The sequence below is a fragment of the Bombus huntii genome, chromosome 3, assembly GCF_024542735.1.
Source record: "Bombus huntii isolate Logan2020A chromosome 3, iyBomHunt1.1, whole genome shotgun sequence".
NCBI lineage: Eukaryota > Metazoa > Arthropoda > Insecta > Hymenoptera > Apidae > Bombus > Bombus huntii.
This window is the reverse complement of record NC_066240.1, coordinates 1,868,591-1,882,749: the sequence shown is the minus strand read 5'-3', so window position 1 is coordinate 1,882,749 and position 14,159 is coordinate 1,868,591.

The window sequence follows — 14,159 nt, the reverse complement described above, 5'->3', positions numbered from 1 at the left end:
ACAATCAAAATATCTCGCAAATCGCGAAGATTTCGTAAATTTTGACGAAAAATAGCCGGCATTTCCTTCCCGTTGGAGATATTTCGACGTTCAAGCACTCGTTGAACTCCATTTCACAGTGCTAATGCAATGCACAACCGTTTAATCGTCGAAACAATCAAAATATCTCGCAAATCGCGAAGATTTCGTAAATTTTGACGAAAAATAGCCGTCATTTCCTTCCTGTTGGAGATATTTCGGCGTTTAAGCACTCGTTGAACTCCATTTCACAGTGCTAATGCAATGCACAACCATTTAAGCGTCGAAACAATCAAAATATCTCGCAAATCGCGAAGATCTCGTCGATTTTGACGAAAAATAGCCGTCGTTTCCTTCCCGTTGGAGATATTTCGACGTTTAAGCACTCGTTGAACTCCATTTCACAGTGCTAATGCAATGCACAACCGTTTAAGCGTCGAAACAAACAAAATATCTCGCAAATCGCTATTTTGACGAAAAATAGCCGTCATTTCCTTCCCGTTGGAGATATTTCGACGTTTAAGCACTCGTTGAACTCCATTTCACAGTGCTAATGCAATGCACAACAGTTTAATCTTCGAAACAATCAAAATATCTCGCAAATCGCGATTTTGACGAAAAATAGCCGTCATTTCCTTCCCGTTGGAGATATTTCGACGTTTAAGCACTCGTTGAAATCCATTTCACAGTGCTAATGCAATGCACAACCATTTAAGCGTCGAAACAATCAAAATATCTCCCAAATCGCGAAGATTTCGTAAATTTTGACGAAAAATAGCCGTCATTTCCTTCCCGTTGGAGATATTTCGACGTTTAAGCACTCGTTGAACTCCATTTCACAGTGCTAATGCAATGCACAACCGTTTAATCTTCGAAACAATCAAAATATCTCGTAAATCGCGAAGATTTCGTAAATATCGACGACAAATAGCCGTCATTTCCTTCCCGTTGGAGATATTTCGACGTTCAAGCACTCGTTGAACTCCATTTCACAGTGCTAATGCAATGCACAACCATTTAAGCGTCGAAACAATCAAAATATCTCGCAAATCGCGAAGATTTCGTAAATTTTGACGAAAAATAGCCGGCATTTCCTTCCCGTTGGAGATATTTCGACGTTCAAGCACTCGTTGAACTCCATTTCACAGTGCTAATGCAATGCACAACCGTTTAATCGTCGAAACAATCAAAATATCTCGCAAATCGCGAAGATTTCGTAAATTTTGACGAAAAATAGCCGTCATTTCCTTCCTGTTGGAGATATTTCGGCGTTTAAGCACTCGTTGAACTCCATTTCACAGTGCTAATGCAATGCACAACCATTTAAGCGTCGAAACAATCAAAATATCTCGCAAATCGCGAAGATTTCGAAAATTTTAGCGAAAAATAGCCGTCATTTCCTTCCCGTTGGAGATATTTCGACGTTTAAGCACTCGTTGAACTCCATTTCACAGTGCTAATGCAATGCACAACCACTTAGGCGTCGAAACAATCAAAATATCTCGCAAATCGCGAAGATCTCGTCGATTTTGACGAAAAATAGCCGTCGTTTCCTTCTCGTTGGAGATATTTCGACGTTTAAGCACTCGTTGAACTCCATTTCACAATGCTAATGCAATGCACAACCGTTTAAGCGTCGAAACAAACAAAATATCTCGCAAATCGCTATTTTGACGAAAAATAGCCGTCATTTCCTTCCCGTTGGAGATATTTCGACGTTTAAGCACTCGTTGAACTCCATTTCACAGTGCTAATGCAATGCACAACAGTTTAATCTTCGAAACAATCAAAATATCTCGCAAATCGCGATTTTGACGAAAAATAGCCGTCATTTCCTTCCCGTTGGAGATATTTCGACGTTTAAGCACTCGTTGAAATCCATTTCACAGTGCTAATGCAATGCACAACCATTTAAGCGTCGAAACAATCAAAATATCTCCCAAATCGCGAAGATTTCGTAAATTTTGACGAAAAATAGCCGTCATTTCCTTCCCGTTGGAGATATTTCGACGTTTAAGCACTCGTTGAACTCCATTTCACAGTGCTAATGCAATGCACAGCGCTTAAGCGTCGAAACAATCAAAATATCTCGCAAATCGCGAAGATTTCGAAAATTTTAGCGAAAAATAGCCGTCATTTCCTTCCCGTTGGAGATATTTCGACGTTTAAGCACTCGTTGAACTCCATTTCACAGTGCTAATGCAATGCACAACCATTTAAGCGTCGAAAGAATCAAAATATCTCGCAAATCGCGAAGATTTCGAAAATTTTGATGAAAAATAGCCGTCATTTCCTTCCCGTTGGAGATATTTCGACGTTTAAGCACTCGTTGAACTCCATTTCACAGTGCTAATGCAATGCACAACCATTTAAGCGTCGAAACAATCAAAATATCTCGCAAATCGCGAAGATTTCGTAAATTTTGACGAAAAATAGCCGTCATTTCCTTCCCATTGGAGATATTTCGACGTTCAAGCACTCGTTGAACTCCATTTCACAGTGCTAATGCAATGCACAGCCATTTAACCGTCGAAACAATCAAAATATCTCGCACATCGCGAAGATTTCGTAAATTTTGACGAAAAATAGCCGTCATTTCCTTCGCGTTGGAGATATTTCGACGTTCAAGCACTCGTTGAACACCATTTCACAGTGCTAATGCAATGCACAAACATTTAAGCTTCGAAACAATCAAAATATCTCGCAAATCGCGAAGATTTCGTAAATTTTGACGAAAAATAGCCGTCATTTCCTTCCCGTTGGAGATATTTCGACGTTTAAGCACTCGTTGAACTCCATTTCACAGTGCTAATGCAATGCACAACCGTTTAATCGTCGAAACAATCAAAATATCTCGCAAATCGCGATTTTGACGAAAAATAGCCGTCATTTCCTTCCCGTTGGAGATATTTCGACGTTCAAGCACTCGTTGAACTCCATTTCACAGTGCTAATGCAATGCACAACCATTTAAGCGTCGAAACAAACAAAATATCTCGCAAATCGCTATTTTGACGAAAAATAGCCGTCATTTCCTTCCCGTAGGAGATATTTCGACGTTAAAGCACTCGTTGAACTCCATTTCACAGTGCTAATGCAATGCACAACCGTTTAAGCGTGGAAACAATCAAAATATCTCGCAAATCGCGAAGATTTCGTAAATTTTGACGAAAAATAGCCGTCATTTCCTTCCCATTGGAGATATTTCGACGTTTACGCACTCGTTGAACTCTATTTCACAGTGCTAATGCAATGCACAACCGTTTAAGCGTCGAAACAATCAAAATATCTCGCAAATCGCGATTTTGACGAAAAATAGCCGTCATTTCCTTCCCGTTGGAGATATTTCGACGTTTAAGCACTCGCTGAACACCATTTCACAGTGCTAACGCAATGCACAACCATTTAACCGTCGAAACAATCAAAATATCTCGCAAATCGCGAAGATTTCGTAAATTTTGACGAAAAATAGCCGTCATTTCCTTCCCGTTGGAGATATTTCGACGTTCAAGCACTCGTTGAACACCATTTCACAGTGCTAATGCAATGCACAACCGTTTAAGCGTCGAAACAAACAAAATATCTCGCAAATCGCTATTTTGACGAAAAATAGCCGTCATTTCCTTCCCGTTGGAGATATTTCGACGTTTAAGCACTCGTTGAACTCCATTTCACAGTGCTAATGCAATGCACAACAGTTTAATCTTCGAAACAATCAAAATATCTCGCGAATCGCGATTTTGACGAAAAATAGCCGTCATTTCCTTCCCGTTGGAGATATTTCGACGTTTAAGCACTCGTTGAAATCCATTTCACAGTGCTAATGCAATGCACAACCATTTAAGCGTCGAAACAATCAAAATATCTCGCAAATCGCGAAGATTTCGTAAATTTTGACGAAAAATAGCCGTCATTTCCTTCCCGTTGGAGATATTTCGACGTTTAAGCACTCGTTGAACTCCATTTCACAGTGCTATTGCAATGCACAACCGTTTAAGCGTCGAAACAATCAAAATATCTCGTAAATCGCGAAGATTTCGTAAATATTGACGACAAATAGCCGTCATTTCCTTCCCGTTGGAGATATTTCGACGTTCAAGCACTCGTTGAACTCCATTTCACAGTGCTAATGCAATGCACAACCATTTAAGCTTCGAAACAATCAAAATATCTCGCAAATCGCGAAGATTTCGTAAATTTTGACGAAAAATAGCCGTCATTTCCTTCTCGTTGGAGATATTTCGACGTTTAAGCACTCGTTGAACTCCATTTCACAGTGCTAATGCAATGCACAACCATTTAAGCGACGAAACAATCAAAATATCTCGCAAATCGCGAAGATTTCGTAAATTTTGACGAAAAATAGCCGTCATTTCCTTCCCGTTGGAGATATTTCGACGTTTAAGCACTCGTTGAACTCCATTTCACAGTGCTATTGCAATGCACAACCGTTTAAGCGTCGAAACAATCAAAATATCTCGCAAATCGCGAAGATTTCGAAAATTTTAGCGAAAAATAGCCGTCATTTCCTTCCCGTTGGAGATATTTCGACGTTTAAGCACTCGTTGAACTCCATTTCACAGTGCTAATGCAATGCACAACCATTTAAGCGTCGAAACAATCAAAATATCTCGCAAATCGCGAAGATTTCGTAAATTTTGACGAAAAATAGCCGTCATTTCCTTCCCGTTGGAGATATTTCGACGTTCAAGCACTCGTTGAACTCCATTTCACAGTGCTAATGCAATGCACAACCATTTAAGCGTCGAAACAATCAAAATATCTCGCAAATCGCGAAGATTTCGTAAATTTTGACGAAAAATAGCCGTCATTTCCTTCCCGTTGGAGATATTTCGACGTTTAAGCACTCGTTGAACTCCATTTCACAGTGCTAATGCAATGCACAACCGTTTAATCGTCGAAACAATCAAAATATCTCGCAAATCGCGATTTTGACGAAAAATAGCCGTCATTTCCTTCCCGTTGGAGATATTTCGACGTTCAAGCACTCGTTGAACTCCATTTCACAGTGCTAATGCAATGCACAACCATTTAAGCGTCGAAACAAACAAAATATCTCGCAAATCGCGATTTTGACGAAAAATAGCCGTCATTTCCTTCCCGTTGGAGATATTTCGACGTTTAAGCACTCGTTGAAATCCATTTCACAGTGCTAATGCAATGCACAACCATTTAAGCGTCGAAACAATCAAAATATCTCCCAAATCGCGAAGATTTCGTAAATTTTGACGAAAAATAGCCGTCATTTCCTTCCCGTTGGAGATATTTCGACGTTTAAGCACTCGTTGAACTCCATTTCACAGTGCTAATGCAATGCACAACCACTTAGGCGTCGAAACAATCAAAATATCTCGCAAATCGCGAAGATCTCGTCGATTTTGACGAAAAATAGCCGTCGTTTCCTTCCCGTTGGAGATATTTCGTCGTTTAAGCACTCGTTGAACTCCATTTCACAGTGCTAATGCAATGCACAACAGTTTAAGCGTCGAAACAATCAAAATATCTCGCAAATCGCGATTTTGACGAAAAATAGCCGTCATTTCCTTCCCGTTGGAGATATTTCGACGTTTAAGCACTCGTTGAACTCCATTTCACAGTGCTAATGCAATGCACAACCGTTTAATCTTCGAAACAATCAAAATATCTCGTAAATCGCGAAGATTTCGTAAATATTGACGACAAATAGCCGTCATTTCCTTCCCGTTGGAGATATTTCGACGTTCAAGCACTCGTTGAACTCCATTTCACAGTGCTAATGCAATGCACAACCATTTAAGCATCGAAACAATCAAAATATCTCGCAAATCGCGAAGATTTCGTATATTTTGACGAAAAATAGCCGTCATTTCCTTCTCGTTGGAGATATTTCGACGTTTAAGCACTCGTTGAACTCCATTTCACAGTGCTAATGCAATGCACAACCATTTAAGCGACGAAACAATCAAAATATCTCGCAAATCGCGAAGATTTCGTAAATGTTGACGAAAAATAGCCGTCATTTCCTTCCCGTTGGAGATATTTCGACGTTTAAGCACTCGTTGAACTCCATTTCACAGTGCTATTGCAATGCACAACCGTTTAAGCGTCGAAACAATCAAAATATCTCGCAAATCGCGAAGATTTCGAAAATTTTAGCGAAAAATAGCCGTCATTTCCTTCCCGTTGGAGATATTTCGACGTTTAAGCACTCGTTGAACTCCATTTCACAGTGCTAATGCAATGCACAACCATTTAAGCGTAGAAACAATCAAAATATCTCGCAAATCGCGAAGATTTCGTAAATTTTGACGAAAAATAGCCGTCATTTCCTTCCCGTTGGAGATATTTCGACGTTCAAGCACTCGTTGAACTCCATTTCACAGTGCTAATGCAATGCACAGCCATTTAACCGTCGAAACAATCAAAATATCTCGCACATCGCGAAGATTTCGTAAATTTTGACGAAAAATAGCCGTCATTTCCTTCGCGTTGGAGATATTTCGACGTTCAAGCACTCGTTGAACACCATTTCACAGTGCTAATGCAATGCACAACCGTTTAATCGTCGAAACAATCAAAATATCTCGCAAATCGCGATTTTGACGAAAAATAGCTGTCATTTCCTTCCCGTTGGAGATATTTCGACGTTCAAGCACTCGTTGAACTCCATTTCACAGTGCTAATGCAATGCACAACCATTTAAGCGTCGAAACAAACAAAATATCTCGCAAATCGCTATTTTGACGAAAAATAGCCGTCATTTCCTTCCCGTAGGAGATATTTCGACGTTAAAGCACTCGTTGAACTCCATTTCACAGTGCTAATGCAATGCACAACCGTTTAAGCGTCGAAACAATCAAAATATCTCGCAAATCGCGAAGATTTCGTAAATTTTGACGAAAAATAACCGTCATTTCCTTCCCATTGGAGATATTTCGACGTTTACGCACTCGTTGAACTCTATTTCACAGTGCTAATGCAATGCACAACCGTTTAAGCGTCGAAACAATCAAAATATCTCGCAAATCGCGATTTTGACGAAAAATAGCCGTCATTTCCTTCCCGTTGGAGATATTTCGACGTTTAAGCACTCGTTGAACACCATTTCACAGTGCTAACGCAATGCACAACCATTTAACCGTCGAAACAATCAAAATATCTCGCAAATCGCGAAGATTTCGTAAATTTTGACGAAAAATAGCCGTCATTTCCTTCCCGTTGGAGATATTTCGACGTTTAAGCACTCGTTGAACTCCATTTCACAGTGCTAATGCAATGCACAACCGTTTAATCTTCGAAACTATCAAAATATCTCGTAAATCGCGAAGATTTCGTAAATATTGACGACAAATAGCCGTCATTTCCTTCCCGTTGGAGATATTTCGACGTTCAAGCACTCGTTGAACTCCATTTCACAGTGCTAATGCAATGCACAACCATTTAAGCATCGAAACAATCAAAATATCTCGCAAATCGCGAAGATTTCGTAAATTTTGACGAAAAATAGCCGTCATTTCCTTCTCGTTGGAGATATTTCGACGTTTAAGCACTCGTTGAACTCCATTTCACAGTGCTAATGCAATGCACAACCATTTAAGCGACGAAACAATCAAAATATCTCGCAAATCGCGAAGATTTCGTAAATGTTGACGAAAAATAGCCGTCATTTCCTTCCCGTTGGAGATATTTCGACGTTTAAGCACTCGTTGAACTCCATTTCACAGTGCTATTGCAATGCACAACCGTTTAAGCGTCGAAACAATCAAAATATCTCGCAAATCGCGAAGATTTCGAAAATTTTAGCGAAAAACAGCCGTCATTTCCTTCCCGTTGGAGATATTTCGACGTTTAAGCACTCGTTGAACTCCATTTCACAGTGCTAATGCAATGCACAACCATTTAAGCGTCGAAACAATCAAAATATCTCGCAAATCGCGAAGATTTCGTAAATTTTGACGAAAAATAACCGTCATTTCCTTCCCGTTGGAGATATTTCGACGTTCAAGCACTCGTTGAACTCCATTTCACAGTGCTAATGCAATGCACAGCCATTTAACCGTCGAAACAATCAAAATATCTCGCACATCGCGAAGATTTCGTAAATTTTGACGAAAAATAGCCGTCATTTCCTTCGCGTTGGAGATATTTCGACGTTCAAGCACTCGTTGAACACCATTTCACAGTGCTAATGCAATGCACAACCATTTAAGCGTCGAAACAATCAAAATATCTCGCAAATCGCGAAGATTTCGTAAATTTTGACGAAAAATAGCCGTCATTTCCTTCCCGTTGGAGATATTTCGACGTTTAAGCACTCGTTGAACTCCATTTCACAGTGCTAATGCAATGCACAACCGTTTAATTGTCGAAACAATCAAAATATCTCGCAAATCGCGATTTTGACGAAAAATAGCGGTCATTTCCTTCCCGTTGGAGATATTTCGACGTTCAAGCACTCGTTGAACTCCATTTCACAGTGCTAATGCAATGCACAACCGTTTAATCGTCGAAACAATCAAAATATCTCGCAAATCGCGATTTTAACGAAAAATAGCCGTCATTTCCTTCCCGTTGGAGATATTTCGACGTTCAAGCACTCGTTGAACTCCATTTCACAGTGCTAATGCAATGCACAGCCATTTAACCGTCGAAACAATCAAAATATCTCGCACATCGCGAAGATTTCGTAAATTTTGACGAAAAATAGCCGTCATTTCCTTCGCGTTGGAGATATTTCGACGTTCAAGCACTCGTTGAACACCATTTCACAGTGCTAATGCAATGCACAACCGTTTAATCGTCGAAACAATCAAAATATCTCGCAAATCGCGATTTTGACGAAAAATAGCGGTCATTTCCTTCCCGTTGGAGATATTTCGACGTTCAAGCACTCGTTGAACTCCATTTCACAGTGCTAATGCAATGCACAACCATTTAAGCGTCGAAACAAACAAAATATCTCGCAAATCGCTATTTTGACGAAAAATAGCCGTCATTTCCTTCCCGTAGGAGATATTTCGACGTTAAAGCACTCGTTGAACACCATTTCACAGTGCTAATGCAATGCACAACCGTTTAAGCGTCGAAACAATCAAAATATCTCGCAAATCGCGAAGATTTCGTAAATTTTGACGAAAAATAACCGTCATTTCCTTCCCATTGGAGATATTTCGACGTTTACGCACTCGTTGAACTCTATTTCACAGTGCTAATGCAATGCACAACCGTTTAAGCGTCGAAACAATCAAAATATCTCGCAAATCGCGATTTTGACGAAAAATAGCCGTCATTTCCTTCCCGTTGGAGATATTTCGACGTTTAAGCACTCGTTGAACACCATTTCACAGTGCTAACGCAATGCACAACCATTTAACCGTCGAAACAATCAAAATATCTCGCAAATCGCGAAGATTTCGTAAATTTTGACGAAAAATAGCCGTCATTTCCTTCCCGTTGGAGATATTTCGACGTTTAAGCACTCGTTGAACTCCATTTCACAGTGCTAATGCAATGCACAACCGTTTAATCTTCGAAACTATCAAAATATCTCGTAAATCGCGAAGATTTCGTAAATATTGACGACAAATAGCCGTCATTTCCTTCCCGTTGGAGATATTTCGACGTTCAAGCACTCGTTGAACTCCATTTCACAGTGCTAATGCAATGCACAACCATTTAAGCATCGAAACAATCAAAATATCTCGCAAATCGCGAAGATTTCGTAAATTTTGACGAAAAATAGCCGTCATTTCCTTCTCGTTGGAGATATTTCGACGTTTAAGCACTCGTTGAACTCCATTTCACAGTGCTAATGCAATGCACAACCATTTAAGCGACGAAACAATCAAAATATCTCGCAAATCGCGAAGATTTCGTAAATGTTGACGAAAAATAGCCGTCATTTCCTTCCCGTTGGAGATATTTCGACGTTTAAGCACTCGTTGAACTCCATTTCACAGTGCTATTGCAATGCACAACCGTTTAAGCGTCGAAACAATCAAAATATCTCGCAAATCGCGAAGATTTCGAAAATTTTAGCGAAAAACAGCCGTCATTTCCTTCCCGTTGGAGATATTTCGACGTTTAAGCACTCGTTGAACTCCATTTCACAGTGCTAATGCAATGCACAACCATTTAAGCGTCGAAACAATCAAAATATCTCGCAAATCGCGAAGATTTCGTAAATTTTGACGAAAAATAGCCGTCATTTCCTTCCCGTTGGAGATATTTCGACGTTCAAGCACTCGTTGAACTCCATTTCACAGTGCTAATGCAATGCACAGCCATTTAACCGTCGAAACAATCAAAATATCTCGCACATCGCGAAGATTTCGTAAATTTTGACGAAAAATAGCCGTCATTTCCTTCGCGTTGGAGATATTTCGACGTTCAAGCACTCGTTGAACACCATTTCACAGTGCTAATGCAATGCACAACCATTTAAGCGTCGAAACAATCAAAATATCTCGCAAATCGCGAAGATTTCGTAAATTTTGACGAAAAATAGCCGTCATTTCCTTCCCGTTGGAGATATTTCGACGTTTAAGCACTCGTTGAACTCCATTTCACAGTGCTAATGCAATGCACAACCGTTTAATTGTCGAAACAATCAAAATATCTCGCAAATCGCGATTTTGACGAAAAATAGCGGTCATTTCCTTCCCGTTGGAGATATTTCGACGTTCAAGCACTCGTTGAACTCCATTTCACAGTGCTAATGCAATGCACAACCATTTAAGCGTCGAAACAAACAAAATATCTCGCAAATCGCTATTTTGACGAAAAATAGCCGTCATTTCCTTCCCGTAGGAGATATTTCGACGTTAAAGCACTCGTTGAACTCCATTTCACAGTGCTAATGCAATGCACAACCGTTTAAGCGTCGAAACAATCAAAATATCTCGCAAATCGCGAAGATTTCGTAAATTTTGACGAAAAATAACCGTCATTTCCTTCCCATTGGAGATATTTCGACGTTTACGCACTCGTTGAACTCTATTTCACAGTGCTAATGCAATGCACAACCGTTTAAGCGTCGAAACAATCAAAATATCTCGCAAATCGCGATTTTGACGAAAAATAGCCGTCATTTCCTTCCCGTTGGAGATATTTCGACGTTTAAGCACTCGTTGAACACCATTTCACAGTGCTAACGCAATGCACAACCATTTAACCGTCAAAACAATCAAAATATCTCGCAAATCGCGAAGATTTCGTAAATTTTGACGAAAAATAGCCGTCATTTCCTTCCCGTTGGAGATATTTCGACGTTCAAGCACTCGTTGAACACCATTTCACAGTGCTAATGCAATGCACAACCGTTTAAGCGTCGAAACAAACAAAATATCTCGCAAATCGCTATTTTGACGAAAAATAGCCGTCATTTCCTTCCCGTTGGAGATATTTCGACGTTTAAGCACTCGTTGAACTCCATTTCACAGTGCTAATGCAATGCACAACAGTTTAATCTTCGAAACAATCAAAATATCTCGCAAATCGCGATTTTGACGAAAAATAGCCGCCATTTCCTTCCCGTTGGAGATATTTCGACGTTTAAGCACTCGTTGAAATCCATTTCACAGTGATAATGCAATGCACAACCATTTAAGCGTCGAAACAATCAAAATATCTCCCAAATCGCGAAGATTTCGTAAATTTTGACGAAAAATAGCCGTCATTTCCTTCCCGTTGGAGATATTTCGACGTTCAAGCACTCGTTGAACTCCATTTCACAGTGCTAATGCAATGCACAACCATTTAAGCATCGAAACAATCAAAATATCTCGCAAATCGCGAAGATTTCGTAAATTTTGACGAAAAATAGCCGTCATTTCCTTCTCGTTGGAGATATTTCGACGTTTAAGCACTCGTTGAACTCCATTTCACAGTGCTAATGCAATGCACAACCATTTAAGCGACGAAACAATCAAAATATCTCGCAAATCGCGAAGATTTCGTAAATTTTGACGAAAAATAGCCGTCATTTCCTTCCCGTTGGAGATATTTCGACGTTTAAGCACTCGTTGAACTCCATTTCACAGTGCTATTGCAATGCACAACCGTTTAAGCGTCGAAACAATCAAAATATCTCGCAAATCGCGAAGATTTCGTAAATTTTGACGAAAAATAGCCGTCATTTCCTTCCCGTTGGAGATATTTCGACGTTTACGCACTCGTTGAACTCCATTTCACAGTGCTAATGCAATGCACAACCGTTTAAGCGTCGAAACAATCAAAATATCTCGCAAATCGCGATTTTGAAGAAAAATAGCCGACATTTCCTTCCCGTTGTAGATATTTCGACGTTTAAGCACTCGTTGAAATACATTTCACAGTGCTAATGCAATGCACAACCATTTAAGCGTCGAAACAATCAAAATATCTCGCAAATCGCGAAGATTTCGTAAATTTTGACGAAAAATAGCCGTCATTTCCTTCCCGTTGGAGATATTTCGACGTTCAAGCACTCGTTGAACTCCATTTCACAGTGCTAATGCAATGCACAGCCATTTAACCGTCGAAACAATCAAAATATCTCGCACATCGCGAAGATTTCGTAAATTTTGACGAAAAATAGCCGTCATTTCCTTCCCGTTGGAGATATTTCGACGTTCAAGCACTCGTTGAACACCATTTCACAGTGCTAATGCAATGCACAACCATTTAAGCGTCGAAACAATCAAAATATCTCGCAAATCGCGAAGATTTCGTAAATTTTGACGAAAAATAGCCGTCATTTCCTTCCCGTTGGAGATATTTCGACGTTTAAGCACTCGTTGAACTCCATTTCACAGTGCTAATGCAATGCACAACCGTTTAATCGTCGAAACAATCAAAATATCTCGCAAATCGCGATTTTGACGAAAAATAGCCGTCATTTCCTTCCCGTTGGAGATATTTCGACGTTCAAGCACTCGTTGAACTCCATTTCACAGTGCTAATGCAATGCACAGCCATTTAAGCGTCGAAACAATCAAAATATCTCGCAAATCGCGAAGATTTCGTAAATTTTGACGAAAAATAGCCGTCATTTCCTTCCCGTTGGAGATATTTCGGCGTTTAAGCACTCGTTGAACTCCATTTCACAGTGCCAATGCAATGCACAACCGTTTAAGCGTCGAAACAAGCAAAATAGCTCGCAAATCGCGAGGATTTCGTCCATTTAATGAAAAATAGTCGTCATTTGCTTCCCGTTGGAGATATTTCGACGTTTAAGCACTCGTTGAACTCCATTTCACAGTGCTAATGCAATGCACTACCGTTTAAGCGTCGAAACAAGCAAAATAGCTCGCAAATCGCGAGGATTTCGTCCATTTAATGAAAAATAGCCGTCATTTCCTTCCCGTTGGAGATATATCGACGTTTAAGCACTCGTTGAACTCCATTTCACAGTGCTAATGCAATGCACTACCGTTTAAGCGTCGAAACAAGCAAAATAGCTCGCAAATCGCGAGGATTTCGTCCATTTAATGAAAAATAGCCGTCATTTCCTTCCCGTTGGAGATATTTCGACGTTTAAGCACCCGTTGAACTCCATTTCACAGTGCTAATGCAATGCACAACCATTTAAGCGTCGAAACAATCAAAATATCTCGCAAATCGCGAAGATTTCGTCGATTTTGACGAAAAATAGCCGTCATTTCCTTCCCGTTGGAGATATATCGACGTTTAAGCACTAGTTGAACTCCATTTCACAGTGCTAATGCAATGCACAACCATTTAAGCGTCGAAACAATCAAAATATCTCGCAAGTCGCGAAGATTTCGTAAATTTTGACGAAAAATAACCGTCATTTCCTTCCCGTTGGAGATATTTCGACGTTTAAGCGCTCGTTGAACTCCATTTTACAGTGCAACTGCATTGCACAACCGTTTAAGCGTAGAAACAATCAAAATATCTCGCAAATCGCGATTATGATGAAAATTAACTGTCATTTCCTTCCCGTTGGAGATATATCGACGTTTAAGCACTCGTTGAACTTCATTTCACAGTGCAAATGCATTGCACAACCGATTAAGCGTCGAAACAATCAAAATAGCTCGCAAATCGCGAAGATTTCGTCGATTTTGACGGAAAATAGCCGTCATTTCCTTCCCGTTGGAGATATTTCGACGTTTAAGCACCCGTTGAACTCCATTTCAC